The sequence below is a fragment of the Oryza sativa genome, chromosome 11, assembly GCF_034140825.1.
Source record: "Oryza sativa Japonica Group chromosome 11, ASM3414082v1".
Classification (NCBI taxonomy): domain Eukaryota; kingdom Viridiplantae; phylum Streptophyta; class Magnoliopsida; order Poales; family Poaceae; genus Oryza; species Oryza sativa.
Genome location: NC_089045.1, coordinates 15,172,833 through 15,194,521, shown reverse-complemented (window position 1 = coordinate 15,194,521; position 21,689 = coordinate 15,172,833). Strand labels below are relative to the sequence as shown.

The 21,689-nt window shown below is 42.3% G+C and overlaps 2 pseudogenes; one reads left to right on the top strand and one right to left on the bottom strand.

The window, feature by feature from the left end:
- Positions 1 to 11,579, top strand: part of LOC136354169 (uncharacterized) — a 42,615-nt pseudogene extending 31,036 nt beyond the window's left edge.
- On the bottom strand, positions 1,622 to 7,172 carry LOC136353960 (uncharacterized; annotated as a pseudogene).
- Positions 11,580 to 21,689: the final 10,110 nt, after the last annotated feature.

Here is a 21,689-nt window from a genome sequence, read left to right as displayed (position 1 = left end):
AATGTGTGTGGACTATCGCTCACTGAACGAAGTAACTATCAAAAACAAGTATCCACTACCACGGATTGATGATCTTTTTGATCAACTCAAAGGAGCTAAGATGTTCTCTAAGATTGACCTTCGATCAGGATACCACCAATTGAAAATTAGGACCGGGGATATACCCAAAACAGCGTTCTCAACACGCTATGGATTGTATGAGTTCACCGTAATGTCGTTTGGTTTAATCAACGCCCCGGCATACTTTATGAATCTCATGAACAAAGTGTTCATGGATTACTTGGACAAATTTGTGGTAGTATTCATCGATGATATTTTAATCTACTCCAAGGATGAGGAAGAGCATGCTGTGCACTTGCGATTGGTACTCGAGAAACTTCGGAAGCATAAGTTATATGCAAAATTCAGCAAGTGCGAGTTCTGGTTAAAAGAAGTCGCTTTTCTAGGCCACGTAATCTCAGCCGGTGAAGTAGCAGTGGATCCTGCTAAAGTGGAGGCTGTTACGGAATGGAAAGCACCCAAATCTGTGACTGAAATTCGGAGTTTTCTAGGTTTGGCCGGATACTACCGAAGGTTCATTGAGGGATTCTCTAAGATAGCCCGACCAATGACACAACTACTCAAGAAGGAAAAGAAGTTTGTGTGGTCAGAACAGTGTCAGGAAAGTTTTGAGCAGCTCAAAGAAAAGCTGACCTCGGCGCCTATTTTAGTTCTTCCCGACATCAGGAAAGACTTTGTTATATATTGTGATGCATCGAGGCAAGGACTAGGAGTACTGATGCAGGACGGAAAGGTTGTGGCCTATGCGTCACGACAATTGTGACCACATCAGGAAAACTACCCTACCCATGACCTAGAACTCACAGCTGTGGTTCATGTGATTTGGAGACATTATCTGATTGGAATGTATTCCGGACCGCTCGGTCCGATGATTTAAGACTATGCCTGCGGGCTTATGATGTAATAATTCGTACTAGACACTCGTGTATGTGCACTTGGTATTTCAGCTATGAATTCGTGTGTACCAGACTACTTGATCCAGGGAAATGGTACTGTTTACACGATTGATTCCTGTTATAAAAACGGGGGTCCACAGGACCGTTCCAAATCTATAAGGTTGTGTCTAAGGGAGCTTACATCTCGATGGAGAAGTTTATGGACGAGCACTTAATGGCAAATACTTGAAGAAATATTACCCAAGTGTTTGAGTTAATGCATGATCGGCTAGTGTTGCCGATACATGATAGCCGATGTTCGCCTTGAGATGGCCGATATTGTTATATCGCCCTTAGTTATTTTTCATATTGTAATCGGTTGTGGTTTGCCAATGTACAATGGCCGATATTGTTATATCGCCCTTAGTTGTTTTTCATATTGTAATCGGTTATGGTTTGCCGATGTACAATGGCCGATATTATTATATTGCCCTCAGTTCAAGTTTTAATTTTATGAATGCTTTTGACATTGTAAAATTAGGGGGGCACATATACGAAAATTGCAGATTTTTGAGCAAAATATGGAGTTCTGTTGAATCCGCATACAAGTTATTGAGATGAGTTAGATAAAGGACCAAAGTTTCTTAGCCGATTACAATTTCCTACAATCTATTACACAAAAATCACTAAGACAAGTAGCGCTGGATAGCCGATATAGCTCTTTGCCTAATTTGTTCTACTTCTTCTATGGCTTGGGCGTCTTGAGCATTGGCTCCAAGGATGACTTTTAGAGACTTGGTCAGGTTAGCGACATTCTTGATAGCCGATTTTAGTCTTGCCTTCTGCTCTTCAGCAGACTTTGGGAGATCGGCTAGCTTTTTATGTTCCATGTCCAGCTCGGCGTTGCATTCTTCAAGTTGTGCCAAGAGCTCAATCTTACAAGCTTCGAGCCGATCAATATTAGATTTGATCGGGCCCTCAGATAGCTGATCAAGCTTGGCCTTCTCTTCATGAACAAACTGCCGATTGGCTTGAATTGTAACTTCGATATCTTTGCGCTCTCGACGTTCAGCTAGTCTTAGCTTGGCTTTCTCTAACTTGAATTGATGTTGCTCAAGATAGACGGCTGGAGTAAGGATATCGACTAGCTCATCTGGGATTAGATTTTGAACCTCATGTAGCCGAGTCCTAATTGAGCCACAATCAACCACTAAGCTGTCTAACAATGATGCCTCTAGCCGATGAGAGATATCTTCAAGGATCTTCTTCACATCATCGGATAAGGGGGCTAAAGCTTCACTTTCGTCACATCATCAAGATAGTCTCTAATGTCAAAAGAGAAAATATCGACTAAGACCTGCAATAATGATTTAAAGAGAGTTAGAGGCCAAATAGACATAGCTGATCTAAGTATTTATGTCAAAGAAAAGCTACTGGGATAGCAGGAGCAGTTGTTTGAACTTCTTCTTCAACATGGTGACTCCCTATAGCCGATGGAGTTTGGTCACTCGATGACTGTTGTACAGGAGAAGAAGGAGGAGGAGGAGGCTGTGAAAGAGACAAATGTTAGACAAAATTGGCTGAGATCAATTAATGAAAGAATTGAGAATATCCTACTGGTGGAGCCGGTTTGAAAGTTGTTGCCACCGATTTCTTCTTCACATCAATTTTCTTCTTCTGCAACTATAAAATCTGTGAGTAATCGGCTATAAGTGAAGTGATTACAAAAGGAATCAAGGAGAACTGCTTACTCTCGAAAAATGAACTGGAGCAGAAGGAGTTGGAGGGTTCTACTTGGGCGAAGCCGATGGTGTTCTCTCTGTATCGCTCACTTCGGCTGCGGCTTGATCAACATCGTCTTCGATGTCTTCTTCATCCAGAGCTTGTTCAATAGATGGATCTAGGGCAAACAGATCATCAGCTGGCTTAGTTTTCTTTGACTTGGTTTTCTTCTTTGGAGCTGGGGCCGAAGTATCTACAGCCGATGATCTAGCTTTTCTCTTCTTGCCGGCATCGGCTGGTTCTCTGATGAGCCCTTGAAGAAGAGTTGAAGTCTTGTGGGCATTATAACCAATGATAGGAGGAGATGGTCCACCTCCGTTTGGAATTAGCCCCGGGGCATATTCAATAGCTCTGCCACTATTGCTCTGGCGAGGAGGGGAGGACTCTGTTGTCTGCAAGTCAAAAAGAAAATTAGTCAAATTATGAATCGGCTAAGCATTAGACAAAGTTAAATCAAGGCATACCTGAGGGATAACATCTGGAAAGAGGTCTGTCATGTACATGGAAGCCGATTGATGGAATAGATGCAGTTTCCATTCACCCCACCATCTGTCAAAGTTTTTGCTTCTGAACATTGCCAGCTCTATATTCTCAATGCTGCCCAGAGGAGGTCCTTGAAGATTGAGCAGCCGATCCATCATCAAGGTTGATGAAATTTCTCCTCGGCATTGGATCTTATCGGCAAAGAATAAGCCGATTGGGAGTAGGCCCATTCCAAGTTGTCCTACTGAGCTCATTGGATGATAGATCTCATAAGAGACTTGGATATTTCTTCCCTGATGGATGCCGACAGGAAGGATGCATGGGCTGATTGCAGCCGAGAAAACTTCCTAGACTTTTGGTATCTTTCATGATTAATGTCCTCAAATCTAAAGTCCGATGGGAGCTCAAGGTTTGCTGAATCTTCATAAGGAAACCAAACTCGAGCATCTTTTTGAAAGCCCTCATAGAAGCTGCAGAACCAGTCCTAGAGCAGTTCAGCTGATAATTTTGCTCCAGCATCGGCTGCTGTGGATGCATATTCCCCATAAGACATACATCTGCGATGGGTGCGTTCCTCTCCATTGTCTTCTGTGATCGGCTCTAGTCTTGGGAATTCGACTTCTGTCACAGATGGCCGATTTACAACTTTCATAACCATCAGATTTAGCCAAGTCTGCAACAGCCACCATGGTCCACCTGCTCCAACTATTGATATGATAGCTATCTTGGTTGATGCATTATTCAATATTTGGTATAGATAACCGAGGAGGATTTTGCCTAGAGGAAATTGCTTCTTCAATTCTAGGGCTTCGGCTACAAATTGCCAATTGGTTGTAGGACCACAACTGGATCCACAGAAGAGGAACTTTTCTAGCCACATTAGCAAGAAAGCTACATGCTCCCGAGGAGTGACAGGTCCTTTGCCCATATATGCCGCTACATAGCCAGACCAACCCCCTATGCTTTTGGTCTTCAAATCAAATTGATTCTTGGTGTTCGTGCTCATAGGGTTAGCCGATGAGGTTACATCTAATCCAGTGATCATAGTAATGTCAATCAGTGTTGGGGTCATCGGCCCTTGGTTGAACAAAAAGGCATTGATGGTATTGGACAAAAAATAAGTGGCGGCGGCCATTAGAGGTTCGTCTTTAGCTGAATTGGCTATGGTAAGGGCAAGTGCTTGGCCGATTACGATCTCATCCCAGTGAACTTTCTTGCTAGCCGATACGCGCTTGTACCATGTAATCCAACTTTTCTCGGGTGGAGTTTTCTCGAGAGATGGCCAAGATTTGAAGGTATTTTTCCAGTGACCTAGATCTGGGTTGGCCAATCTGTAGGGAATCCTATTGGTTTCACCAATGATGAACTCGGTAGGGTCAGGGTTGCCGAATGGACCAAGGAAGTAGTAGTTTTCATGCGACAGGCTGGGAATTGCAACTAGGTTGGAGAGATGCTACAAATCCAAAAGAACCGGGAGGAGGAAAACAAGATGAGGAGCTAGAAAATCGATCTGTTGCGAAGAAAAGAGATCAAGCCGATGAGAACTTACCTCAGCATACTCGGCTGATGGCACGGCAGATGGGCTGGCGGAGGAAGACATCGCCGCAGGCGGAGATCTGGCCGGAGATGAAGTCACCTGGGATCACCTTGTGCGTTGGAGAAATCGCCGGAGAGAGAAAACGTAGAGTTGGCTTTGGCGGTGAAAACGGGAGAAGACGATGTGAGATTTCTCGGGGGTAACGGTTAGTATTTAAAGAGATGGAATAACGGTCGGGAAACGGCAAGAGCGGATTTCTCTCCAAATCGACATATGGCAAATCCGAAACATTATCCAACATTCCGGACTTGGGGGGCATGTGTTAACGACCAAATTTGGAAATCTAAGGATCGGATATGAAGAAGAAATCGAGAAGAAATCGAGTTGGAAATCGTCCCGGAAACAGAGTGAGGATCGGCTGAAGTCCGAATCGGCTACGGCTAAGATCGGCAGAGTTTGAGTCGGACGGGGTTAGCCGATTGAGCTGAATCTGACAATACGACGCAACATATGTTGTCGTTTTAGGTTGATGTGCTTCATGATGATTGCCGCACATGGATAGAGTCCTAACAAGGCAGTTGTATCTATTAATTAGGATATTTTATGTGGTTTCCTTAGAGATATGTTTGGGCAAGAGTCTGTCGCAAAGACTTATAGTATCTTAGAGTCTATTAGAGATAAGAGTCGTGTCCGCTATGTACATATCTTGTAATTCTCGGGTATAAATAGACCCGAACCCCATGTAATCAAACAACACACGTTCAATACAATTTCGGCGCATCGCCACCCTTTTTACTTTTGTTTTGTTTCGACGAGTTCTTGCTTTCGGGTTGAACTGCATCGGTTTCTGTCACGCCCGGAAATTCACTAATAATTTCCGAACTAATTTGTGCATAAAACCCTCGTCCAGGAATCAGCCGAGGTACACAAACTGAAATTTAATATACAAATCCATCATAATAATAACGTTACATACTTACAGAAGAAAAGAAAACAACAACAGAATTAACGGTCTAGCGATGGCTTCAGCTCCACTCCCACAGGCAGCTCAACTAGGGTATAAGCCAAACGTCTTCTACTTCTGGATCCTTTTTCTTCAACTGAGGTTTGATTTATATTGCAAGAATGAGCATATGACATACTCAACAAGCCACACAGCAAATATGCAAGTACACAAGGATACCAAAGGATGGCATAATATAGACTCATTTGCAAAAGCAGCAATTAGCAAACATTTAAGAGTAGTAAAACAGTAGAGTAATTTAATCATTAATTTTAATCAACACTGAACAACACGCCCATGCTGCTCAGTCCCAACCATTCTGAACAACCATACCTGGCTGTACAGATCTAACTCCAAACTGGGAGCTAGTTATAGCATTAATAATTATTGTGAGGTGTGAGACTAATCACGAAAAACATTGCTCAACTCGCCCATAACCACGGGTACGGCTATTCGAATAGTTTTACTCTGGCCAGAGGTGTACCACTGTACCCACAAGACACAGCCTCAACATCATGTCTACCATGCGTCGCGATACTGGAAAGTACCCGAATAGAGGCTGACAATACCCTCTGCACAACACAACTCACCACAGTGCACCGTTCCTGTATCATAATCACCCCCTCAAAAACCAGAGGCATGGACTCCCCAGCGACCCCCACGGACTTCTCGCCGCTTCTCAGTCTGGCACCCCGTAATGAACCATGCTATACAAAAGGTAAAGCCGTTGCCCACGCTGGCTTGTGGTTGGAACGGTTAATGTTTCACAACAGTAGCTCGCGAACCGGTCCTTAATTGTCATGAGCACGACCTTCAAAACCATGTACTCACAACCCACTATTGACAAGTTTTAATTATCAATTAATTATCATAACACGATTAACCATCGTGAACTACCATTAAATATAATCATGAATAATAATGTAGTATATATGATTCATCCCATTAATGAGCTAATGTTTCTAAGCATGGCTAAGCAACTGTAAATAACATTTAGCTGAACCAAACCAATACATAAGGTTCAAGCTAATCAATTTATTACCCAAGATATTAAGGAATGGGGCATTCAATGCAAATTGGCCATAACAAAGGAATAGGTTCACACCACCCGGTGACATTGGTGACATTCGAAAATAAATGAACAGTTGAAATAAATAGAGAATTTAAATATAGGATCAACATGCTCAAAGGATTGTGTTTAGGATCTGTGTGACTTGCCTTACAATAATCGGTCTTCAATTAATCTTCTTGAACACTTCCGACGCACTCACGAACGTTTGCAACGACGGAAACAGCAAGCTAACACGCAAAACGAAGAAAAAGACTAATAAAAACCAAATAAACAGTACATATAAAGTAAACAAAGATATAGATCATGATTTTAGATGAATTTAGAGACTTGAATGGCCTCATTCCGACTTCATATGAATTAATTATGAATTTTCTAAGATTAATATGATTTTAGGATTTATTTTTAGAAGGAAAAAGGGCTTTATGACATCACAATGACGTCATCGCCGGCCATGGCGCTGGACGACGCGGCCACTGGCGATAGAGAGCTCGGCCGGGCTATCCGAGGACACCAACGCGAACTCATCGGTGCAAAGAACAACAACGGACGACGACGAACGACGGCCGGCGACGAGGTTCAACGGTGGCTCGACTCAGGTCCCTGACGGCGACGGCGCTCTGGTGGCCTTCGGCGGCTGCGAAGGGGTGGATGGGGTTCCTCTCCTCCGTGCGCACCCGACGGCGGCGACGGACAGCAACGGAAACGGCGCTAACGGCGGCGCGACGCGACCGGAGGATCGCCGGCGACGACGGCGGCTAGAGCAAGGCGGCGGCAGCTCTACGGGCGACGGCTCGGCTTGGTACTTGGGGCAAACGGAAGAGGACGTCAAGGGGATGCTTTATATAGGCTTGGGCTAGAGAGATCGGACTCCAAACGAGAGGATTTGAACCGGAAAATCCGAGGGTTAGTTTGGAGAGATAAACTCGAAAACGAATTCGATTCGGTTTATCGGGCAAAATTAATCTCCGAGACTTTCGGGGAAAGGAAGAGGATAAGGAGGAGATAATTTCCCCTCAACTAATTTTAGGAAAACACAAGAGAAAAGGTCGGATTTGGAGGGGAAAAACCGAACCCACTCGGTCTCAGTTCGGCTGCTAGAGGTTGAAGATGAACAGTGCAAAGGGAGGCAAATTAGACTTTCTGCTGGGCTGAGAACAGAACAGGGAAAGAAAAGGTCAGCTCGACTTGGGCCGGCTTGGGCTGCACAGCACGCGCGCGAGGGAGAGTGATGTTGGGCTGAAATCAGCCCAACGGCTTAGGAGAGGATTTAAAAACTTTTTCCAATTAAAATAATCACGGAAATGATCTTTAAATTGTTAAAAATACTTCCAATGCTCAAATGATTTCAAGAAAAATCCTGAAAAATACTTGGACACTCAAAGAACTTAACAAGGTTATAATCAGACCATTTAATGATTAATTTAATATGTGGGTAATTACTGAAATGTTCTTTGTATGATTAAAATTAGGAATTGAGCTCCGAAAAATCCGAGAATATTCCAGAGAGTATAATTAACCATGGAGAATTTAATAAAAATTAAATCCATCCATGCTTTATATTTATAAAATTTTATTTTCCACATTTAACTTCACTTGTAAATTAATGAACATTTAATATAAATTCTAATAATAATTTATTAAACAATTTATAAATCCTAAGACGAAAATCAGGCTGTGACAGTTTCGATCTTCAACAAGAGGTAAAACTTGTTATAGCGGTTTGCGTTCTCGGGATTAGTGCTTCCATCTTTATGATACTCTAATCTTGTTTATGTAATTCGTCGAGCTATCATATATCTTACATAATCTCTGCCAATACCGCTATCTAACCTATAATCGGCTAACATCTGTTGGAAGAGGGCAGCCGATTAGGTTAGATATCGATGTTGACTTAGATTATATAGGATATCCACCACTCTATGAAACTTTCAATGGCTTGATTGTCTAGATATTGTCCTTCTTTTCATACTTATAGCTGCATCAGTTGAGTTTGATCTTATGAGTCGTGATTAGAATCTCAATCTCTAGCCTGTTTCTTGATTGTCGATTAGGGTAGTATCGGGGTTTCAGCCGATCTTACCTGATTTAACTATATTTACTTTATATGCTTCGTTGATATGTTAAATCTGCCTTTTATATTAAGATCTCGTTGCATTTAAAGTATATTAGGCCTTCGTTTAATATATCCTATTTGTTTTGATATCTTAGTACAGAGTAGTATCGGAGTATTAGCCGATACATGCTAGATCTATCAGATCGGCTATGCTATCAACATATATATTCCCATTATTAATTTATATTTCGATCTAATTGATTTATGCTGTCTCGGCATGGCGACCGATCTATCCCAATCATTTGATTTAAGTATATATCGATATAAGGGGTATACATTGTTAATATCTACAGTCGATCGAGTAGATTTAGTTCCTTCCTATTTATTCATGACTGCCGATTGATACATATATGGCATCGGCTCAAAGATAAATGATATGTCATTGGCACTTAGCCGATCGGCTATCATTTATAGGTTTAACCGTAGTTTCTTTGTTTTTCTTTCTTGTTGATTGCAGGATCAAATCAACTGGCACGCTAGCATACCCAAAGGCAAGTTTTGGACCTGCACTGGAGTTAAGCAGATCTCCCAGGCCTCGTGTTTTACGTCAACAGAATGGCCATCCCAACGGACCCTTCAGGGACTTACCACTGCAGGCCGATTGCAGCAGGATACTCGAAGGTCGAAGTTGAGCTGGTGGAAGCCGCGTACGACGACCTCGAGTTGGACTACCCTAGAGGAGACGGTGAGACGCATCTACGCGATACAAGCCACGCCATTATACTATGGCACAAGCGCTACATCATCCTCCCTGGGCGACAAGCGGCGTCCCGTGCACCATCCCCTCCGGCTCCACCGTCTCCTCCTCAGGCTCCTGCACCGTCTTCTCCTGATTAGGCTCCTGCACCGACTCCTTCTCAGGCTCCTGCGCCGTGTCCTCCGGCACCTTCCAAGTCAAGAACTCACCAAGCTCCACCGCCTACCCGCACAAGGGCCACAAAGAAGGCGAAAGTTGACGCTGCCGAGAACAAGGAGCCGCCGTACGATTGCACGCAAGAGGAGCTTGACGCTTATGTGGCAGCAGAAGTGAAGAGGCAATTGAAGCCTCGGAGTCCAGAAAAGAAGATTCCTATAGACCCGAGTGCCAAGAAGTTCTTCAGGAGCATGTCAGCACCAGTCAAGGAGGCCATAAAGCTAACGAACTATGAGCGAACACTTAAGAAAGCATATTATGGAAAGTCCAAAAAAGTCCCTCTGCTTGGAGAGCAACCAAACTAGGAGGTCGAGCCGTTGGTGATCGGGCAAGAAATTGGAATAAAAGAATCCATTTCTGACACCGGGCTGACTAGGGCTCAGTTGCTTAAAGGCGCACCAATCCCAAAGGCGGAAGTGAGACACCAGTACGAACTTGGTAAACCGCTTGTCAAGCCTGAGTAGCTGAAGTCCCTACCAACTCAGATGTACCAATTCCATGAACGGTACATGGAGATGAGCGCCAGGGGTAGGGAGATTATCGGAGCGAGGATCAAGAACTCCGACTTCTTACAAGGAGAAGATGTTCTCTGGATCAATTTCAAGGATATCTACGAACTATACCAGCTGGACGCCCTCGACGTCTCTATTCTGAGCGCATAGATTTTGTACGTATGGTTGAGTTATATTTTCTTACGTTCCTTTAATTAGCTCATTGTATATAAGTACACCATATATAACAATTCTTTTATCATTGTAGAATGGAGATTCAAAGGGCCCGACGGTAGGGGGTTTTCGATACTGGATTCATCGACCCTCGAAAAGTAAATGTCGAAATGGTCACCAAGTATCTGCAAGCCACAAAGGACAATCTCGTCCATCTCCTCAAGGAGCAGCATTTCAAGACGTTCATACTACTGCCGTACAACACAGCGTTAGTTTTTACTGTCTACCGAACAAATTTTGTTCCCGTACATATAGATGTACAGTGTTTCATATATCATCTCACACAAATTGCAGATTCCACTGGGTCCTCTTACTCTTCGACTTGAAGGAATGCAGAGTCAATGTCTATGACTAAATGAATAAAGATGAGTCCACTTTTGACTAGGTTTTTGAACTTATAGACAGGTAATGTCATATGTTCCAGTGTTATTATTACGAATTTTGCTATTGCTAGTACGAATCATAGCTTTAAACTCCATGTAGGGCTTGGTATCGGTTCCGTCATTTAGTCCGCGGCACTTGGAAAGAAAAACTTCGCCGGAGGTTCAAATTTGCAGTGAGTACGTAATCTAAATTTATGAATCTCTAATTCAAATATAAGTGTATATTAATTAAATCTCTCGTCGTTTGTCATGTATATAGTGTGCAAAGCAGGAAGAGGGAACTAACTTGTGCGGCTACTACGTATGCGAGTATTGCCACTGTCTTACAACCCAAATCATCACCATAAGAGAGCTCAATGTACGTATAAATAAACCATTCAAAATTTTATTGCGTATGTATCGATTTCTTGTTTAGTAATTAACTTCATATATATACAGTCACAGGTTATTCACATGAGGGACAACCTCACACACAAGGACTTTATCAAGGCTGTTCAAGAACAACTCATGGGATTCATCAACGAACAAGTCCTTGATCCCGAGGGTGAATTCTACTATGACGGAAATACAATTCATAAGTCGTTAACTTCTGAGATAACGACTACGTCGAAGTCTCAGCTAGGACATAATTAATTGTAATTAATACATATCTATTTTTATATATGTACACATTTACTTTAGTGTAAATATATATTTTGGTCATATATGCACATAAAATGTTAAGTGCTTTAATATATACATAAATATATGACTATTTTGTACATATACATATGCATTTGCATACATATATTTATAAATACACACACACACACACATATATATATATATATTCCCCTTCTTATCCGATCCCCCCCTCGCTCCCTCCCTCCCGATCTCTCCTCCCTTCCGATCCACCCTATCTCGCTCCCCTCCCTTCTCTCTCTCGCTCCCGATCCCGATCCCCGCCTCTCTCGCCCCCCTCCCTTCTCTCTCTCTACCGATCTCTCTCCTTTTTTATTTCATTTTTTCTTTTTTTCTCCCTGAAACATTTTTTCCTCTTTTCTGGAAAAATAAAAAATAAATTGCCAAATTCAAGATTTGAACCCATGACCTCGTAGTTCAAAGCACATTCTTCTAACCAATTCATCTAATGATGCTATTTATTTTAAGAATTTTATGAGAAAGTAATATGATTATCATTTCTAATATCTTTCACTATCGAAACTCATAACATGTTACTATGCTCTAGTAGTAATATTGTTGTAAAAGTGCAGTAACATGTGACGTTACTGTATAACACATAGGACGTTACTGCACTTCTGGAAGTAACGTCATAGTAAAATTGTAGTAGATCAGGAATCAAAGCAACAATATATGGATTAAAGCCTCACATGCTAACCATATACTTGTTACTGCACGAAAGTAGAAGTGTTACTACATAATAGGCGCATATTACCATTTCCAAGTAGCTATGATACTGCACGATAATTATAGTTTTACTATGTCATTTTTATGAGATGAAAATCGAATAGGTGGGCTATAGGTAAAGCATGTAGGTGACTTTGAGCAAGATCTGATTGATGTAGGAGTTATTTGAACAATTTTATACATTTGGTAAAACCATGTTACTGCATGTATATGCCCTTGTTACTGCAAGTTACACATTCTGTTACTGCATGTGGAGGGTTAAAGTTCAAAATGCCAATCTTTGAAAAGCAATATCTCACAAGATATGTATTATTTTTTAAAATCTTTCCCACCATGATGCTATAGTGTTACTGCATGTGGAGGGTTAAACTTTAAAATGCATCTGTGTACTCCCCTCTTCAAGAAACCGTTCTTCCTCCCTCTTCTCAAGAAAATCAGTCTCCTCCCTCCAATATAGTGTTACTACATGTATATGACGTTACTGCACTTTTGACAGTAATATTATGGTGAATTACAGTAAATCAGGAATTGAAACAAAAATATATAGGTTAAAAGTCTCAAATGCTAACCATATACTTGTTACAGCATAAAAGTAAAAGTGTTACTGCACGGAAGGTATACGTTACCACGTGTTTATGCAGTAACACTACCAAGAAATACAGTAAAACGCAGTGTAGTAACATCGTGATGCGATTGTATTAACGTACAACAGACAAGTAGTAACAAGTAATAGTATAGTATTACTACTTGTGGATAGATAAATTGCAAAAAAGTCAAGCTTTGAAGAACAATATCTCCCAAGTGATATAAGGTTTTTTAAAACCGTTTGCACCATGATGCTAGAAAAAAAAGAGCTTATCAAAAGTAGATCCGTCATGACTATATTTCAACTATATTTTAACGTTGTTACTGCGTAAGACACAGTGTTACTGTACAGAGGTCGTCGTGTTACTGCACCGTCCTGGGACGAGAGTTGAGAAGAGGTGGGTGGTGGGTGGGTGGTGGGGGGAGTTAGTAGGCGGGTTTGACCGGTGGGAGGGGCCTTTAACCGAGGTGGGAGGTGGGTTTTGGGCCTTGGTAAGGAGGGGGAGGTTGGTGTGACCCTTGGGAGGGAGGGGGTATAGAAGAGCTATTCTATACCCGGGTGTAGAATAGTTTTTCTATATATATATATATATATATATATATATATATATATATATATATATATATATATATATATATATATATATATATATGTGTGTGTGTGTGTGTGTGTGTGTGTGTGTGTGTGTATGTGTGTGTTTACACCCAAATTTGGCACCTATGGATGAAATAGGGTAAAATTGCCAAAGTTTGGAAAGTGACGGGTTTCCTTCATAGAGCCGGTCCTACCACAGGTGTGTGGGCGGTCTGACCAGCTAGTTGGGCCGGTCTGACCGCAGGTATGTGGGCTGTCAGACCGTCAGGATCCGAGTCCGAGTCTGTTTTCGTCGGGTCTCGGGTTTCCTTGCTCGGAAAGGCATGTTTCGTGTTTCCTTTGGTTTCTATCTCGAGTTGGACGTGGAGAAGGGCCTGTAGAGGGCAAGACCAACCCCTATTTAAGGGATAAGCCCGGTTCATCGTAAAACCCCCGAATACAATCTACTTGAATCGTTCTTTTACTATGTTTTCTATTTTACCCTAGTTTTAGTACATCTTTGTTGGTTTGCGCCGTGAATCATCCGCCGCCACTGCGAGAGTGCGACACCTCTTTGTAGGTTTGTCCTGAAAACCTTCTGTTTTGCCCACGAGACGGGTAGTTATCCTCGTATCGATCTAAATCAGGCTAGAGGCTGATTTTGATCTCTAAATCGGCTCCGCTAGCCGGTTTAGCTTTTCTATTTGCAAAACCCATCTTGATTTGGCCCTTTGGCTAGATCGAGATGGTTAGCGACTCCATATCACTGCAAGGCGTTTAGGTGTTGCGATCGTGCTTGTCGACTTGTCAAAAAAGTTGCCAACACGATTTTTGGCGACTCCGCTGGGGAATGATCTAATCGGCCGTATCACGGCCGAATTTCGTTTAATCTAGTAATTACTATTTGGTCAAAATCAAGAATTTCGGCTAAACAGCCGAAATCAATCTACACTATCATCGTTTCATCGAGTTGAGGCAACTTTCGGCCGTGTGGCCGAAATTGATTGCAATAGTACTGATCTGCAGCAGCCTGCCGCCATCGACGCCATCTAGTGCTTGTCGGCTACAACTGCGATCTGCATCGACGTGTCTCATCTGCCGCTTAGTGCTTACTCGTGTGCGTGTTCAGGGTCATCAAGTCGTAGCAATGTCGTATACAGGTGCATGCGCGTGTACCCTGACTAGGGATGGCAATCGGGCGCGACGGGCACTGGTAGTGCCTACCCATACCGATGCCCGTGAGATTATTTGTGCCCGTGGGTATACCCATTACTACATCACGGGTAAGGATGGTTGCCCATGCCCATTGACCGCGGGCGCCTTATGCCCGCGGGCGTGCCCGTTTACCCGCCACAACAAAAGCAGTGGAACAAAAAGTCTACAAGCTACTAAGTTCGAATCGAACTTAAAACATCAAATATTCTCCGCCTCGGTGTCGTGTCTCTCCTCTGGCGGCGATAGAGTAAGAGGAGAGAAATAATAAGGGAAATAAAAGGAAACCGTAGAAAACAAAGAACGTGGCTTATGTATTCTAGTGGATTTTGCTCCTAGCCTACATGTAAGTTAGATTTCGCGGGTAAACGGGCAAAGCAGGCATGGGTAGTGATTACCCATACCCATGCCCATTTACCCATCGGGCATAGCTTTTGAACCAATAAGATACTCATGGGTATAAAATGGAGAACAAACCCAACCCTAATAGGGTTTTTACCCGCGGGTAAACGGGCAAACGGGCACAATTGCCATCCCTAACCCTGACCGAGGAGAAGCAGTAGCAGGGCCGGCAGAGTTTTGCTGTGCACCGCCAGAAATTTTGAGTATCAAATCTATTCGGATTGCTGTGTAAAAGAAGAGAAAAAAGGATCAGGCTATCACAGCCGATCTACTACTGCTCACGTACCGAAAAGAAAAAAAAAGAGAAAAAATAGCAGCCGATCTAATCTAAGATCGGTTGATCTTTGGTATATTTTGCTACAATACCGAATTCACTGTTACGTTCAAAAAATCAATAAAGCTAGTTTTGACAAAATTGGCTAAGCAGTAGCATACAGTAACATAAGAAGAAAAATCAAGACCGTATATTAATTTATTCGGTCAAATATTTTGGCTATGAGCTATATGGCCGGAATTAATCAAGGAATTTCTTTATCAACCATGATGAGCGGGAACGAGATCATGCCGATCTCATTGGAGGAGCTTGATGAGGAGCAACGTCAAGACATGGAGGAGTGGATTAAGGGGATCACACAGGAGGTGCTGCAGAGGGTGTCCATTAGGACCCATCAAGGCGTGGTTCTCAAGCCTGGTCCTCTTCCCAAATACGTCTTTGACGATAAGGTAACCTCCGATCCGCCCAACCTGTCCTTTGCTATTCAAAACATTAATAATCATTGTGTAGATGCATATGCTACTTCTAGTTTTACTCCTATACAATATGCTTATAATGTTTAGGGGGGGTCAATGGGTGATTATACAGCTGATTACACAGGAATCGGCTATATGCAAAACCTAGCTAACGATATGACCGGTCGTGACACTAGTCTAACCGTATCCTATGCCGGTCAGACCATGCCCTATTCTGGCCAGATCGGACCTCCTTTGGCCGGTCTCACCGCACCACTGACCACCGGTCAGACCGGGCCATGGGCCGGTCAGACCGGTTCCCTGAGAGTTTCTCTAGGTTTTCATACCACGACTAGCAGTACTGATTTTAATTATTATTCATCACCTGTTAATACTGTTAGTCATGCTATTCCACATATCCCTAATGCCTACAATGATATTAATAGGGGATATCCTCCCGATACTAGGTATGGCCAATATAATAATATTGTGCCGCAACAATCACCTTTTAGGCCACCAAGTCCACCACCAGATCCACCAAAGCCTGAAACTATGGAGGATTGGTTTAGAAATACTATCAAGGAGAATTTCGCAAAGCTAAGGAATCGTGCTAGGGAGTACCAAAAGACGTATCCTGATATTTATGATATTATCCCATATCCTCGTGGTTATAAAATTCCTGAATTTACCAAGTTTAGTGGTGAGGATAGTAGGACCACATGGGAGCATGTAGATCAACTTTTTGCGCAATGTGGTGAGGCTAATTGGGATACATGTAAATTGCGTTTGTTTTCTCTGTCTTTGTCCGGTACTGCTTTTGCATAGTTTACTTCTTTACCGGCAAATTCTATTTTTTCCTGGGCTCAATTAGAACAAAAAATTCATGATTATTTCCACACTAGTGAGACTGAGCTTAGGTTGTCTGATTTAACATCGGTTAGGCAAAAATACAATGAATCAGTCGTTGATTATATTGAAAGGTTTAGAGATATTAAAAGCCGATGTTTTAGTTTGAAAATAACTGACAAAGATTTGGCCAACATTGCATATGATGGGTTGCTTGATTCTATTAAAGAGAAATTGAATGGCCAGATATTTCTTGATGTTGATCATGTGTTGCATGAAGCTCTGGCTCAGAAAAGCCGAGTGGATGACAATAGCTTACAAGCTAGTTTAGATGAAAATGCAATATCATGTATAGCCAAACCAAGCGATGGTTCGGATTGTGCTAATAATTTGTGCAATGATGCCATAATAAGTATAGCTGAACCAAAAGTTGGTTCGGATTGTCTTGCTAGCTTGGATAATGATGCAACAACCATTATATCCGAACCAAGTGTTGGTTCGGATTGTGTTATTAATTTAGACAATAATGGAATAGCCGAACCAAGCGATGGTTCGGATTGCGTTGCTAGTTTAGAGAATAGCATCATTGAAAATATAGCTGAGCTAAGTGATGGTTCGGATTATATTACAAGCGAAAATGAAATAGCATTGTCACCTAAGACCGAATCAAAAATCAGTCATGTGGATATTGGAAAAGATGATGATAATGTCTTGCAGGATAGTGGTGAAATAGAATCCAAAGTAGCTATGCATACATATCAAAGACCGTATCCTGAACACGTAGACTCGGTCCCATACTCGCAAAGATTTGAGGTGTCCAACTTCACGAAATTCACAGGTGAGAATGCTATGACTACAGTGGAGCATATCAGTCGCTTTATTGATCAATGTAGTAAGGCCGGTAGTGATGATTTGCTTAAGTTGAAGTTATTTCCCCTTTCTTTGTCAAACTTTGCATCTACATGGTATAGTTTGCTTGCTCCTAGTTCAATTTCTCCATGGTCACAAATGGAGTATGAGTTTCATGATTATTTCAGAGATGCAAGCTTGATGGAGCAAAGACCGAATGATACTTCATCGGTCACTTGTGAAACTATTTCGGTTACACCTATGCCTAAGACCGGAATTGTTAATAATTCTCTCCCTACTAGTCCTATTGATGTTGACAAAAGGAAAGAGAAAAGTGTTGTTATTGGGGATCTTCGGCCCAAGAATAGGATAAATAATGCAAAGGACGAAGATCGTAAGGTTACAAAAGATGAGTCATCTAGTTCCCAAAAGACCAAAAAGCCGAAGCTCACTTTTGAGATGCTTATGGCTAAGTACAAGAAAGGATTAGCCAGTCAACGATTTGATAACCAAACTAGTGATTCAAAAAGACCAAAATCATCTCGTAGGAAGAGATTTGGTCAAACACCAAAGCAATCGGAGCCATCAACTATACCAACTCCATACAAACCTCCGGTTGTGATGCCATGGTATCCACATCCAATGTCACCATTTGGTTATCCTTTTTTGTATTACATGCCATGGATGCCTCAACCACCTATGCCGTGTCATCAAGGATGGAAACAATCACCTAGGACAGTACCAAGTCATTCTAACTCAAGACAAGACCGTTTTCCACAAAAGAATCGGTCCGGTGGATCAAAGGTGAAAAAGGTGAAGAAGGTGTGGGTGAGAAAAGAAGCCAAAGCTTCAGAGGTTGTTGCTATCAAGGAGAAATCTCAAGATGTTCAAGTACCTACTGAAGATGCGGTGAAAACTATCCAAGCGGAGAAGACTGAAGCCAACGCCGTTGCTATCGAGATTGGTGGTCTAACCAAGCCAGTTGGCCGGTCTAACCGCCAGACTACGGCCAGTCTGACCGACTCTCCTAGCCGATCTGACCGACGGCTTGTGGCCGGTCTGACCGGGCCCAGAGGCCGGTCTGACTAGGGGGCATTGGAGAAGAGTGGGAAAATTGAGAGCAACATAGGAGCTTCTACTTCGACCAAAAATATGAAGAACCATTGCTTAGCTCCTGGAAAACAACCACAGCCGAAGTGGATACCTTCTGGCTTATCTCGCTCTCAAAAGAGGAGGCTACAGCGTCTTCGGGCCATAGGTCAAAAAAAAAAGGAGGCCGAAGATGTGGAGAACAAGACATGCAATAATTTAGAGCCTCGAATAGCACCTAGGCAAGTGTGGAGACCTAAAGAAGTAAAAGTTAAAAGACCGGTGATTTCCCATAGTAGTAGCGATAAATCCAATTTGATGAGAGAAGAATCATCGGTCATTAGAGATAAGTCTCCGCCACATGATGCTATGGGTGTTAGTGCGGTATCCATCTTGCCTTCGAAATCGCGCAATCTAGAAAGCCGATTTTGCTCGGAGGGCAAAACATTAATATGCTCATGAGGGAACCAAGAGAAGATGAATGGCGATGGATACAACACCACATCTTTGAGCCGCCGTTTGTTGGATGCTAAGGCAAGGTATGAGTTTATTGTGTTCATCATCATATTATATGCCTATGCCATGTTAGAACATTGCTTACTATCTAGCACATGTGTGTTTTGCTTATCAAATCCATATTATGCATACATGTTGCAAATGCCAGTTCTAGGTAGTAGAATTGGTAGGTTGGCATATAATTTGTTTGAAGTATGATTTGGCTCATGACTCTTGGATATTTATTCAAAGCCAAATCATATGTGTTTTTATGGATGACCATAAAAGATATAGATTTCATATTTATTGCACCATGAAAGTTTTGCTTACGAGTAATTCGGCTAATGTCAATGGTCAATGTGATGATTTATTCTAGAGTTGTTTTCTTTAGAAACATTGGCATTGCTAATATTTTGCATACATACTCAAGCTTACATTTCTAGTTTATTGGAATTCATGTCTGTGAGGCGTATGACTTTGGTGATTCATTATTGATCATACTTCAATTCGATAAGTGTTTTGATACCATGATGATTATTGTTTCAAAAGCCATTTGAATTAGTATTCATCTAGACATGTTAGTTGGATGTTATAGTTTTTCTTATGTCTAGATAGAAGGAATTTTGGTCCAATAATTTGATACACCAAGCATCTGGCTATTATGTGAAGAAAAATTATATACTAAAGGCCGATGCTTGATTTCAAAAGTTTGGACGAAATTGGCAAAGTCATAGACCAGGGGCGGTCTGACCGGTGGTACCGGCGGTCTGACCGGCTTTGCATGGCCGGTCTGACCGGGTAGACAGGGCAGTCTGACCGGCATTGCTTGGCCGGTTTGACCGATCTCGGGCAGAGAGCTGGGGGACACGTTACAATTGATTCAAAGGCCGAATTAATTGTAAATTCGGACATTTGTGCCCATGAGTTAGAAATAGCTTGGGGAATTCCTTTGATTAGATATTTGAAAGATCCTACACTTAAGGTTGATCGGAAGATTTGGCGGCAAGCGTTCAAATATTATGTTGCCGAAAAATAGATGGAGTATTACTTAGATAATGATCAATCCAAAGTTGTTAGGAGAGTAGTACATGAAGGGATTTGTGAAATTCATCAATCGGCCCGTAAGATAAATTGGTTGCTTAGGAGAGTGGGGTTTCATTGGCCGAAAATAATTGATGATTGTTTCAAATGCTATAGAGGGAGTGAAGCTTGTTAACGGATCGGCAATGTTCAATTAGCGCCTACCGCTGTGTTGAATCCTATCATTAAACTATGGTCGTTCCAAGGTTGGGCTTTGGATTTCATTGGTCAAATTTATCCTTCGTCATCAAAAGGGCATTGGTTCGTGCTAGTTGTAATGGATTACTTCACTAAGTAGGCCGAAGCCGTGCCGCTCGAGAATATTACTTGTACGGAGGTAATTGACTTTATTTTGAAGCATATTGTTCATAGGTTCAGTATTCCTCAAATGTTAAAGGAGCTTCTTTTATATCCAAGGAAGTGAGAAGTATTGCCGAATCTTATGATATTAAGTTGTTGAGTTCTTCTCTTTACTACGCTCAGGCTAATGGATAAGCCGAGTCGAGTAATAAAACATTGTTGAAATTGCTGTTTTGCCAGTTGAGGAAAATCTTGGCTCTCTTCAGTATTTCAAGTAAGACGACTTGTCGGTTGAAGATTACAAGAACTTGATGGGAAGCAATTTGAAGATGTCATCGACGAGCGTTCGAAGACTTTGAAGGAGATGAAGACACATCAAGATGGTGTTTTCAGAGATCGATTAATGGGAAATACTTGAAGAAATACTTCCCGAGTATTTGGCAAGATGCTTAGGAAGTCCTATGGCCGGTAATTGGATTATCGCCCTGAGATAACATGTTCTATGCTTTTAGGTTCACGTATGTTCACCAAAAAGGCAGGGGGGGCATGTGTTTACACCCAAATTTGGCACCTATGGACGAAATAGGGGAAAATTGCCAAAGTTTGGAAAGTGACGGGTTTCCTTCATAGGGCTGGTCCGACCATAGGTGTGTGGGCTGTCTGACCGGCTAGTTGGGCCGGTCTGACCGCAGGTATGTGGGCGGTCAGACCGTCAGGATCTGAGTCCGAGTCTGTTTTCGTCGGGTCTCGGGTTTCCTTGCTTGGGAAGGCATGTTTCGTGTTTCCTTTGGTTTCTATCTCGAGTTGGACGTGGAGAAGGGCCTGTAGAGGGCAAGACCAACCCCTATTTAAGGGACAATGCCGGTTCATTGTAAAACCCCCGAATACAATCTACTTGAATCGTTCTTTTACTATGTTTTCTATTTTACCCTAGTTTTAGTCCATCTTTGTCGGTTTGCGCCGTAAACCGTCCGCCGCCGCTGCGAGAGTGCGACACCTCTTTGTAGATTTGTCCTGAAAACCTTCCGTTTTGCCCGCGAGACGGGTAGTTATCCTCGTATCGATCTAAATCGGCCTAGAGGCTGATTTTGATCTCTAAATCGGCTACGCTAGCCGGTTTAGCTTTTCTATTTGCAAAACCCATCTTGATTTGGCCCTTTGGCTAGATCGAGGTG